At 39.7% G+C, this 13,716-nt stretch overlaps 1 protein-coding gene across 4 annotated transcripts in view; it reads left to right on the forward strand.

Annotated features, from left to right (window-relative positions):
- Pde1c (phosphodiesterase 1C) overlaps positions 1-13,716 on the forward strand; it is a 459,933-nt gene that overhangs the window by 369,450 nt on the left and 76,767 nt on the right. The window lies entirely within an intron of this gene.

The following is a 13,716-nucleotide window of genomic DNA, read 5'->3' on the forward strand; positions in this document are numbered from 1 at the left end:
AGCATTGAGTGATGGAGGCGTAAAAAATGGGAATAACTGTTTCAGAGGAAGTTAGGTCTTCAGCTGCTTACCTCAAACAGGAATGACTGGTTTTCAATTCAGTTTCCTCCTCCTCCTCCTCCTCTTCCTCCCATCTCTCTGCCTGTATCTGTTTCCTCCCTCTTCCCTCTCCCTTCCTCCCTCCCTCCTTCCTTTTCCTGGATCATGCCTACCTTCTCATATACGCCACAACAGGATGATTGAGAAATCACATGGGTGTTTGTGAACCTACAGATCTGACCTATGCATACATGCATACATGGAAATACACACACACACACACACACAGAGAGGGGGGAAGGGGGGGATTTCACCCTAGTTGGCAGTTAGTTGCAACTTTTGTTTAATTTAAGGTATCTCATTCCCAAAACTTTGAAGTTAGACTGAAAGAAAACTGTGACATAGGCTGTCCCTGCCATTTTTCCTTTGAGCTTAGGATATGTAAACTGTAAAAGAGGCAGGGGATTCTGTTAAATATTTAGAATCTGTCACCAAAATAGAAAATGAGCTTGTTGAAAAATCAGTAGCCACTCATAGACCTGTTTGATATAACTAATCAATAAATGAATTTACATTCTAATTATAGAAGTCTAATCACCTTGACTTCTTGTAACTTAGTGTGACTTAGTATTGGACATGCCCTTGATACTAAATGTCATGGACAGTCTTTGATCTGTGGGGCTGTGGTGGCATTAAACATTACATTGCTTCCATACGTTTTAAGTCAGACAATGATTTGAATCTTAGCAATTCACTATTTCACTTCTCGGTGGATTTTTCCAAAGCACAGGGTTAGTAGGTATTGCTTATGAGCTCACTTGATAAGACAAGTTGGGCACCCAACTTTCGGATGGAGGGGGTATATTTTACTGATGTATCTGGTTGCTAGGAAGGAACGTAGAGAATTGCAGTGTGATCAGGACTGATAGCTTGTCAGGTCTCTAATGTAAGTTCAATATACTAATTAGGGGGAAGAAAGACATTATTGCCCAAGTTCTGTAATTTTCCCATGTCTTGATATTTTTCTTTCATTCATTATGTGAAAAAACAACTTATTCCAATCCAGTCTAGAGAAAATGTCATTAAGTCATTAAGTAAACCATTTCTCCAGCAGGCTTGTTCACAGCATATTAACAACGCCTTCAAACTGGCTCTCCAAGGCTCGGTGGCAGCAACATAATGAAGCCTGGTGCAGGGAGAGTCACGGGTCTGACTCATTCAGACTTAGGTTGACATTAATTTGCCTTAAAGAACAAAACTCATTTGACAGCTGCACTGGTGAAAAGTTACCGAATCCCGAAAGGAACTCGAAACCCTTAAAATGCCATCAAAGCCTACTAAAATCTCATTTTTCTCAAAACTAACCTCTGAGAATTTAGAGCACATAATCAGGCGCATCTTTCATCTTCCAAAAGAGAATGAGCCCTATTACAATTAGCCGTCTTTAGAGCTTGCTGTATATGACAGATAAGCTGTGTCAGGACTGGATCCTGTCTTCCTACCTGTGACTGGAGTGATACCTTTTCTGTCAAGTGGGACTGTCTCACTTTGCGCTGCTCCAATTCCATTGAGTCTCCCCTCTAAAGGATGTAGAGAATATGTCATTCACACAGGACGTGGCCATAATTCACACTCATGGCCCTCTCAGCCTCAAATCTGGAACCTGACTTTACAATCAAATGTTAGTGAAAAGCAGCCCATTTCCTGCAGAAAGGGTAAGAATTGGTGAGGCTGAACCCTGAGTTGCTTCTATCAGTGATGATATACTTGAAACTTTCGCGATTCTGGCTAGGGCAGTCTTTTGATCGCTGTGTAAGTCTCTCAAATGTAAGCTCTGTGTGGCAGTGGGCTTTGTCTGACTTACTGTGGTTCTGTTGTATATCAAACAGAGTCAGTCCCAGGAATGGTCAATAATTACAGGAGTGAACGAACAATGCCAAAGTCCTGTAACCTGCTCGTGCCTACACAGGACTTAACTGACTTAATACAAACTTAATTCAGAGTAAATACATTGGCTTTTCACCTCAGGAAGCAATATAATAAGAAAATAGGCTGTAGCACCTCCAGTGTTAGTAGAAAACTGTTTTGAATTCCTGACTTTTACTAAGTGTGTGTCCCAAAGCAGTCAATTTGATTTCTGAGACCTTACTTTCTGCACCTGTATAGAACTCCCCATAGTATTTCCATCTGCCTTTCCAAAGTAACCTACAATTTAGTTTCATTTGACCATTTTGGCTTGAGACATGTTCTTAATCATTGGCGATCCTAGAGCTTGCTTACTGGAGAAAGGTACAGTAGTGCTGCTAATAACCCCAGCTCAGGACACTGACCATAAAGTAACAAGGCTTTCTCCACCTGAGAAATGGCAGGGAGGTTGCCCTCTAGATTTCTGTCTCCTTCCTCCCCAGATCCAGGTCACGGGAACCTTGTTCAAGGAGCTGCTTCCATTTGTCAGAAGTGGGGGAAATCCCACTTCTCTGAAGACACAAGGAAGAGTTGGAGCATGCTAGCCTTTCCAAGTCCTCCTACTTTGTGACCTTCAGCTCATAGTTTTCTGTGTTCTAGTCATCATCTTTCCCATCTCTCTCCACCCCTCATTACACCCTATCAGAATGTACACAGCTTTTCCTATTTCTTTTGCTCTTCATTTCTAAAATCTCCCATTATATTACTCTTAAATAAATCTGCATGTTCTTCCTTGTCAATTTCATGTTGTTAGGAGGCATCAGCCATGAATCTAAGATTCAAGGAAAATGCTATCAGTAATTTTAGAGGAAAATAAATAAAACATTTACATAACAGGTATTACCTACTAGATATCTACACCTTACATGTGTGTGTGTATGTATGTATGTACGTACGTACATATCTTCATAGTATTCTTAGAACCCAATAAAACTCAGAAAAAATCTGGATTAAATAGAGCAAGAAATACATACATACCAACAAGGCCATAGTTTTCATTGTTAAATCAGATATTGATTAGATTTCCATGGTGAAGTAATTGGTAACATCAGCAGAATAAGTCCAAAGGTGGGGCTTTAGGAAGTCATCACACATAGTCTATGAGGTCTTGTAGAAGGATAGCCTGCTGGGAGACAATCCAGTGCTGGCACACTGAGAGCAAGGCCGAGTTTGTCTATTGGGGAACCCAGTGTGGGCTTTTATTGCTGAGGTTGGACCTGGAAAGCATAACCCTCATTCTGTGAGGCAGTATCTAGGTAATGGATAGGCTTAGAGTTCATAGGTTAGAGTCTAATGAAGCAGTTATGGTGTGTTTTTGCATATGTGTAAAAGAAAACTCTAGTGGTTAGATATGAATGTGTTTACACCTGTCTGTTCCATTGACCAACATGTCTATCTTTGTGCCTATATTTTGCTATTTTTGTTACTGTGGTTCTGTTGCACACTTGAAACAATGAGATTATGATATATCCAGCATCATCATTTGGGCTCGGGAATGCCTTGGCTATTCTAGGTGTTTGCGTTTTCATTTGTGTTTTGGAGTTATTTTAACCATTAACCAAAGAATCACATTGGAAATTTAATAGGAAATGGACTGAATCTATAGGAAATTTTGTATGCCTTTTAAATTTTTTCCACATTCCAGTTTATCATTCAACAATATAGAGCTAATCTCTATGACTTTGTATACTTTCTGAAATTTCTGATACTGTGGATTTCTAGTTTTATTCCATTGTATATCTAAACTTTCTTACTTCCATGGATGTTGAAAAGAATGGATATTCCTTTGTGTTTGAATGAACTATTCCATAGATGACTATTAAGCCTGTTTGTCCTGTGAAATCATTTAACTGAAATGCTTGTCTATTTTTTGCAGAATGTCATATCTGTTGGCGATAGAGGGGTATTAAAGTCACCAACTGTTATTGTTTTGGTGTTCATCTGTGTTATATTGGATAGTATTTGTTTTATGAAATTGAATGTACCCAAATATTTGATACATATATTTAAATATGCAATGTCTTTTTGATGGATAGTTTCCTTAATCAGTATGAAATGACCTTTATTTCTGTTTGGTTTAGTTGTTAGAACAGCCATATTTCTTGCTTCTGAGTTCAGTTTGCTCAGAATATCCTTCTCACTGATCCTAACTTATATGTCTTCATTTCCCTATCTTTTCATTTTACATTTGCCTTTGACAGCAGAGAAAAATCCACAATCCCTCTTGGACACCATGTGATTGAATGAATAAGTGTGATGTTAAAAGAATTCCAGCCAAATAACCCGGGATCTCCAAGTTCTAGAGCAAACAAAGAAGAAACATGAAAAAAACATAAACAAGGATTCTTACAAAATTTATTAATCTTATAATAATGACATCTAATGACATTAAATTAAATGAAATCTCAGACAAACAATTCAAAAGAATTATTATCATTATGCTCAAAAAATAAAGCAGAACAAAAATAAATTCCTAAATGAATTTGAAGAGAACACAAATGGTTGAATGAAATAAGAAAATCAAAACAGCATATTACAATACATGGAAGTTGAATTCATTAAAGAGATACAAGTTTTGGAAAAAATAAAACCAAGTTACTGGAACGAAAAGTTAAATAAGGCAAACAGGGAAAGTACACTAAAAGAATAAGTCATGGGTAGCACACAAAATAAGGTTTGGGGGCAAAGATGAATTAGTAAAGTGCAAACAGAATATTCAAGATTCATGAAACACCAGGATTCAAATCTGAAGATCGAATCTAAGAATTTCATGTTAAAGGTATAGAAAACACTTTCAACAAAATCATATCAAAAACTTGCTAAATCTAGGGAGATATTCATCTATGCACAGAATGCCTTTAGAACACCAATCAGGAAAAGAAAAAATCTCCTTGATGTCACATTATAGTCAAAACACTGAACAAACAGAACAAAGAAAACATATAAATTGGTCATGGGGTAACAGGAAGTTGAGGGGGTGGGGGTAGAATAGGGGGAAGAGGGAATCATAGGATCGAATACAAATCAGGCACCAGAGTGACCTCGAGTGATCTAAAGGGATAACACCAATTGGCAAGCTAAGCAATAGTGTAGAGACCACCTCGAATGCCCATTCCTGATAATGAACTTGATGTCTATGACTATGCGGGAGCCTTCATCCTGTGACTGATGGAAGCAGAGGCAAACACACAATTAATCACTGAACTGAACCCAAGGAACCCAGTGACAGAGAGAGAGGAGTGATGAGCAAATTGGCAAAGAATGGGCTGGCAAAACCAGCAGAGACAGCTGATCTGAACAGGGGAGAGCTCTTGGACCCCAGACCGACAGTGGGGAGGCCAGCATGGGACTGATCTGGACCCCCCAAATGTGAGTGTCAGCGAGAAGGCCTGGGCAACCTATGGGGCCCTGAGCTGTGGATCAGTGTCTATCCCTGGTATACAAACAGTCTTCGTGTGCCTATAGCACAAAGAGGGATGCTCTCTCAGCCTGGACTCTTAGGGGAGTGCCTGGACCCTACCCAGAGTGAAATGACAGACTCTAGATATCCCCTATGTGGAAGGATTTGGCAATAGGGTGGGGGAGTGGGGGAGAAGGGGAGTGCGGGAGGAGGGGAGGGAGAGGGAACTGGGATTGACATGTAAAACAAGCTATTTAAAATTAAAATAAAAAATGATAAAAAAAATACAAGAGAGAAACACTACATCACATATAAAGACAGGTCCATCATAATAACAGTAAGGCTCTCAGCAGAAATTTAAAGCCAGAAGGGCATGAATAAAGTATTGCAAACATTGAAGGACAAATACTTCTTGTGATTATGCAATAAAATATCTGTCGTAATTGAGGAAGAAGAAGACATACTTTCCACAATAAAAAGAGAGTAAGGATTTATGACTACTGAACCAGCTGCACAGACACACTGAAGCTTGGACTGAAGAGAAAGACAAACTCATCCAAGGAGGTGCAAGATAAAGAATCACCCATGCTAGAACGTTGTTAAACACAAGGAATCAGAAAACACTGAATACTACAAAACCAACAAAATGACAAAAAAATCAATACATATCTTTCAGTAATAATGGAATAATAACAATCTAAATCCCTCAATTAAAATGCAGATTAAAGCCAGGCGGTGGTGGCGCATGCCTTTAATCCCAGCACTCGGGAGGCAGAGGCAGGCGGATCTCTGTGAGTTCCAGGCCAGGCTGGACCGACAGCCTCCAAAACAATACAGAGAAACCCTGTCTCCTAAAACCAAAAAAAAAATGCAGATTAATTCTAAAATATCCCAACTTGGTAACTCAGAGAAAGGCAGAGAGTTGACTTGCTAGATTGATAATATATATCAATAGTAGAGGAGTAATGATAAAGGGAGAGAGATGGGTGGCTTATGGGATCGGAATATAGTCTGGCTTCTTTGTTTGCTGGTTCCTGTCTCAACTTTCTTAACATTCCCATTTCCAGGGAAAATCGAGACTGAATGTCAGTATAAGTTTAAGATGGAAATATCCATTTTCTGTCTTGTTGTAATCATATTTATCTTCATGATAGGCATAACTAAAGATAGATGACTGATTATTCTATTAAATAAATATCATTTTGGCCCCTTTGATTAAAGTTATTAATGTAATTATTGGGCAACCTGTAGGCAGCTGTAAAAACTCCAGCTAATAATAATGACTGAATCTGACCAAGTGTTTTCCTGCTTGATTCAGTCTACAATTTGTGGACAAATCTCACTATGGAATAATTTTCCAATTTTAGTCACATGCCTTTGAAGTTTTGACAAAACAAAAACAACTGTCCTGATAATTTAAGTGCCTATTATATAATACTTGAGGGTTAACATTTAATACTAATGCAATAACTGACCCAGAGATCTGTCCTTATACTGTTAAAGTACCATTTATAAATCACTGGAATTCCAATATACGAAGAACTTGATCTTTAGAGTTCTCTATTGATAGCTCTAGTTTACTCCATCATTAGTGTCTACTCATTATTAAAACAGTTATTTTTATCTAATAAAGTAGGATATCTCTTGACTCCAGTGACTAGTTGAAATATATTATAATTTATTGTGAATTTTTGGTCATTGTATGGAAATACTTTTGCTATTTTTCTTGCTTCTTTTAACTGAAAATGGATTTTTCATGCTGTGTAGTTTGATCACAGTTTTCCTTCAGTCATTTCCTCCCACTTCCTCCCCATCTTCCCACTCCTTCAACTCCATGCCTTCCTTCTCACTCTCTTTAGAAAAATAAACAAACAACAAAAAAACTAAAAAAAGCAAAGCCCAGATTAGAACAAAAGAAACAAATAAACACAAGAAGCACAGATTATTTTACCTTTTTAAAATGATTTGGTCCTGCCACCTTGGTACCGGGTGAACTGAAATGACTGCAGCTGCCCTTCCTATGTTGTTTCCTGGAGGGAGGGAGGACAAGCAGACACAGAATCACTAGGGAACTCTTATACTTACAGTGCTGGCCCTTGGTGGGAGTAGAGGGGAATAAATGTCTTTATTTTTTTCACTTTTCTTTTCCTTCCTGATGCTCTTTGTCCAGTGGAGGAATACCTTGGGTGGACAGTATTTTCCTTGCCCTACAAGCAATGAGAAGTAATCAGGGCTTGTCCTAGGAAATCCAACAGATCATTCATTCTCTCTTTTTCCTTCTCCCTCTCTCTCTCTCTCCCTGTTCCTCTCCTGCCCCCCCTCCACATAATTTCCTAGGTACATAGTGTGTGATGTGCTTACAATTATTTCTTCTGCTGTGATATTAGCTCTTCTTAGTATCTTGTGTCTCTGGGTAGCCATATCAAAATGATGCAGTTCTGGATAGATAAATAAGTGTGGGGATATAAGAGCTGTGGGGCTGGGATGACTCAGAAGCCAGGAGAGACATTTGGATTTGTTGCCTCACTGAGGATTCCTGCAAACTTTTCACTATTCAGTCTACCCTCTAGGATGTCTTCACTGCTAGTTGTGTCTTTGGTCATGTGGCATGCTCATCAGCAGGGGAGTTCCTCGTACACTGTGACCAGAGAGAAATGGCATTCATCAGATTTGCCTCCCTCCTCCTCAGTCCTCTCACCATGGCAGCCTGGATCCCAGATTCCCAGATGATGTTATTATGCTTTCTGCATTCGGGTTTTTCCTTCCTCTCTCTCTCTCTCTCTCTCTCTCTCTCTCTCTCTCTCTCTCTCTCTCTCTCTCTCTCTCTCTCTCTCTGTCTCTCTCTCTCTCTGTCTCTCTCTCTCTCGTGTGTGTGTGTGTGTGTGTGTGCTATTATTGTTGTTATTCTTGGGTTGAATAACCTAGGATGTGCATACTAGACAAACACTCCACCATTGAGCCATATCTCCAGCCCATGAGAATATCATACTCTAAGGGAATTTAAGCTTTACAAACATACCTGCTCTCCAGGCAGGCATGTTGTGGGGTTTCAGTGGACTTATCTGGGAGCAAAACCATGCTTAATTCTTTCCCCAGCAGGTTATCTTTGAGTTGTTGAGTAAGTTGCTTCCTGGTGAAATCTGCTGGACAAGTCTTTGAATTTGTCTTTGTGGGAAGTGGGAAAGACTTCATTTTGCTTCAACTACTTTTTGAGTTCTGAAAGACAACATTCAGGCTTTTCTTCGTCTTCCGAACCCTTCCTATGTCTTTCTGCACTGTACATACTGGCTCCGGCTAGGGAACTCTGGCGCTGTAATTAGCTCTGGTATAGGGTGTTTAGAGAGCAGAACTGAAGCTGCAGCTTGGAGCCAGCAGAGGGTCTGTGTGGAGACATGGGCAAGCCGTGCGAAGATGCGGTGCCTCTTCCTCGGTGTCCTGATGCACAGCCTCATAGAGGCATCGTGCCAAGCATTGAAAACCCAAACTCTTCCTAAAATGGAGTGGCCCGTTTATCCTGGAACTCTCCCTGGCAGCCACAATGACAGAAATGGATGGAGTGCTGGAAACTATGAACCCAGACAGACTATTTTTATTGTTGTATATTTCCTTTGCCCTCCTTCCCTGTAATCTCTCCTTCCCCTGCTTTTCCCTCCCTCCCTTCCTCCCTCCCTCCCTCCCTCGGTCCATCCCTCCCTCCCCCCTTTTCTTACTTCATGAACTTATTTTGGGAGCTTATGAAATGAATTCCCATTAAGCACCTAGGCCAGAAGTTCCCTTGAGTACTACTAAAAAGTTGGGTGTCACCCCGCTCCTGCCCCCTAGCCTTTTTTCACCCTTATTTACACATTTTGAAGAAACACGGTATTTCTATTCCTCAGAGATCACATAAGGAGAAAAATAAGTAATAAAAAAATTACAACTTTTCTTTCCATCATTTTAAAATATGCCTCTGACCCACTTGCAATTCATATCTGGTTCCACCTTCAGCTATTTCATAGCTAGGCTGTGGTGGCGCACGCCTTTAATCCCAGCTCTTGGGAAGCAGAGACAGGCGGATCTCTGAGTTTCAGGCCAGTCTCAAAAGCTACAAAGAAACACTGTGAATCTTTCAGTATAATTTAAGTTGTGGGAATATAGTTTTGCTTCTCAAATACAACATAATATGTTGATTCTTACTAGTATTTTTGTTCCTATTTCGTTTTAATGAAGCAGTTTTTAATACAGAGCTCTGCAGAAAGGGATGCCTCCATAAAGAAAAAAGCAAAAGTGATTTTCATGCTGATTGAGCACAATACAATGCCTTTTTTCCTGCCTCACTTGCAATTTCTCTTTTTTAAAATTGAATTATCCTCATACAATATATTTTGATAGTTTTTTTCCACTCCCCTCACTACTCCCAGGTCCCTCCCCACCTCCATTTCCACCCAGTTTTATGTTTGTTTCTCTCTAAAACAAAAATAAAAATAAAAAACCCTGCAAAACAAAATAACCAAAATTCAAAACAAAAAATATATAAGACAACCCTCCCCCCCACACACAGATACCAAACACAGAAAGTGTTCATTTTGTGTTAATTATTTCTGGGCACAGGGCATGCACTGAAGTGTAGTTAATATACCCAGTGAGATTCCACTATAGGAAACTGATTTCCCCGTTACCACCATACATCAGTTACGACTAATTTTGGTTAGGGGTAGGACCCTGTATCCACTTCTTCCTCTAACTATTGGCTCCTCGTCTGACTTAAACCTATGCAGATCTTGTACATGTTACTGTAATTTCTGTGAGTTCATATGTCCATCAGTCCTGTTATATCTGAAGGACAATGTTTCCTGGGAGTTGTCTGTCATCTCTGGCTCCTTTCTGACTCCTTTTCTGCATAGATCCCTAAGCCTTGAGGGGGAAGGGGCTGATAAAGACATCGCCCTTGCTCCAAAGTCTCTCACTCACTGTGCATTGTCAAGTTGGGGGTCTTTGTGTTAATTTCCATCTACTGTAAGAAGAAAGCAAGGGTTGAGTGATACACTCATCTATGGATATATCAATATGTCATTAGGACTCATCTTCTTGCTTTGTTCCTTCAGTATGTTCCCCCGCTCCCAGGACCCATGACCTATTGACTCTTAGATTCTTGCCAACTTTAGTGATATCAGGTAAAGATTCTATTTCATGGAGTGGGCCTTAAATACCAATCAAACAGTGGTCAGTTACTCCTATAATATTTGTGCCACTATTGTCCCAATATATCTTACATGAAACTTCCTGTTATAGGTCTATAGATTTATAGATTTTTTATATTGATAATTAAATTTCTCCCCCTGTCACTTAATGTCTTATTTGGTAACATTAGATGTTTAGTTAAGGCTTTGTCTCCCCTGTTATATTATGACTTCATTTAAATTCATATATATGAAAGTTTATATACACATACATATATATATAAGCTGTGGTGGTTTGATAGAAAATGGCCCCCAAAGGGAGTGACACTATTAGGAGGTGTGGCCTTATTAGGTGGGATCTTGTTGGAGGAAGTGTGTCATTGTGGAGGTGGTTCTCAACTCATGGGTCTTGACCCCTCTGGGGGCCAAACAACATTTTCACAGGGCTTACCTCAGCCCATCAAAAATATCAGCTGTTTACATTATGATTCCTAACAGTAGCAGAATTATACTTGGGAAGTAGCAACAAAAATAATGTTATGGTCGGTGGGTCACCACAGTATGAGAAACTGTATTAAAGTATCTCGTGTAGCATTAGGAAGGTTGAGGACCACTGAACTAGAGGGAGGTAGGCTAAGGGGACAATGGGCCAACAGCCCAGCATACTATGTTACTGCTCAGCACTACTGAGAGTCAGGTTCCCTTATGTTCTTTGTCTGTCCATCCTGGGTGCCGGGTCAAATGGGAGCTGGCCATTGACCCAGTTGCTAACATTTCTCTAAACAACAACAAAACCTCTTCTTGTCTCTCTGTCATTATGCTTTGTTCTTTTAAATTTCCTTTCCTCTCAACATGCCAACTTTTATCGCATCAGTTCCACTCCATAAATCCATGCTCTCCTCAACTTCGATGAGTGCCTAGCAAATGTTCCCTTGGTCAATTTTCTTGACTAGCAGTGCTCCTTGTCTGCATTCTGTGTGCAATTGATTCCTCATCTCCATTGCTGACACCTCCTAAGATATTCTTGTATTGTTTATTGTCTTTAAATCAAGAGACATGAATTTTTCCTGGGTTATTATTTTTTTGACTGGTGGGTCCTGTCGGTTTCCTGTGTTGTCTGCCAGGATGTTGGTTGAATCTTCAGTTGAGCCCAAAAGCTAGAAAACTATGGAAGACATAAATTGTGTGCCTTTTCACATTCTAGAGGTACTTTGTGTGTTAATTCTTCTCTAGGTTTTCTGGAATTATTGGTCCCCTGTGCATTGCTGCCTTTCTGCTGACCATGGCACAAAGCTTGGGGTTCCCCTTGCTGCTGCTCTGTGCTTCAGGGAGAGATTCTGAGTGTCCCCATTTCTCTCTGGTAAAATGTGACTTTAGCTGGGGCCTGCTTCCCAGGGCTGGCACCCAGAGGTCCTTTGCAACTTGATTGTCTTGATACTGTGTTTTCTTGGAAGGAAGAGTGGTTAAAAATAGTGGAATAAGCCACTCTTGGTCATTTCAGTTGTCTTGATTAGAAGGCTTTAGCCACAAGGGCTGTGTAGGTGGTGTTTGTAAGCGAGATGGGAGGTTGTTTCAGTAAAGGCAGTCCTCACTTTCCTGTTTGGCTATCCTTGTGTTGGGAGCTTCTGTCTCATTGGTCATTCCTTCAGAAGACATCTGCTTGGTAAAGTTTAGTCAAACCCAGGCCCTGCATCCATATGTCATTTAGCCAGGGACAATGAGCACGCCATGTTTGCCGAGCTCTTTCCAGAATATGCCTTCAAGCTGCTTCTTTCTCCTTTCTGGGAAGCATATGAATGGCCACATTTACACTTGTCCACACATATGTACAGCAATCCTTGTACACAAGCATATGGATGTCTTTTTAATTATACCACATTGTTCTAAAAAAAAGTTGATGCCTCTTTTGAATTGCATTCTGGTGTGTGACAAAGTAGAAGCCTGTGGTTAGCTTGAATTTTTGCTACTTTTAAAGCAATACGTTTTATTTTCTCAAACCTTTTCCAGTATTGTTTTTTCTTACTCGTTAGAATAATAAAATTATAATGGTGTATGTTAGACTTTTTTCTTTTCACTTTTTGGCCTGATTTTTAAAAAAAAAATCTGTTCTCACTTGCTTGTGTTGGACATTGCCAGTACAGTAGAGACTACCCTCAGTTAAATCTTCTCTGTATTCTATGCTATTGAAATTTTTGGACACTTGCTACTTGGATAACCAACCTTTTGTCTACTTTTCAAGGTTGAATTTGAATCTTTTTTAAAATTTTGAGTCATTTTTATAAACATCAGGAGAAGGATAGTACATAACTTGTCAATACTGGGGTTTTGGAGTAACCAAATGTCCTAAGGCTCCAGATTCAAGGGCAAACTTTGTCAAGTAGTCCACCTATTCTGTCTTGCTAATGCAAGCTTGTGGATACTTTGAAATCAGGAAGGTGAGACAGATAGCATAAACCCACATACAATGGAGATGTGACAGTGATTTTAAGTGTTCTACCAAGACTTTTCTTGTCTGGGTATCTGAGAGGATCAGTACCTTTGATTAACAATAATTACAGTAATTTTATCAATAGCATCTTACAGAATTACTAAGAGTTTCATGGTCTATTATGGCATCTGATCTTGATATCAGCATTTCAGCTTCTGAACTTTGTTTCATGATGTTTTATTTTTATAATCCTCAAGGAAGCTACCTAGCTTACCTGATATGCATAGACGATACTTTATGATGCAAAAGCCAAATCAACATTTGATTTTGAGGCTGTACTATTTGGTTATCAAATATCCTGAAGAGGTACTTGTCCTCCACAGCCCTGGATACCATGCTTTGATTGCCTGCAGACATTGTATTGCCACCCACATACTGTGCTTCTCTTTTACAATGATTTCTATGTAAGGAGACTGTGCCTCTTCACTTCTCTCAGATGATCTAGAATCCTCAGTTTACTACCCATCCACATTTTGGACAACTGCATTATTCCTGTCTGCCAACATAACTTACTTGCATCTAACTTTTCCATAGCCTTCTGTGGCTATACTTCTACTCTATACCTTCCCATAAGTCTTGAAACATCTATAGGCTGTTGGGCTATGTTTCTCTATAGTTACTGCTAAACAAAGTGCCTTTGCTAGGGAAGAGTGTCAGGGATGTCT

This window comes from Mesocricetus auratus, unplaced genomic scaffold (assembly GCF_017639785.1).
Source record: "Mesocricetus auratus isolate SY011 unplaced genomic scaffold, BCM_Maur_2.0 Super-Scaffold_100676, whole genome shotgun sequence".
Classification (NCBI taxonomy): Eukaryota; Metazoa; Chordata; class Mammalia; order Rodentia; family Cricetidae; genus Mesocricetus; species Mesocricetus auratus.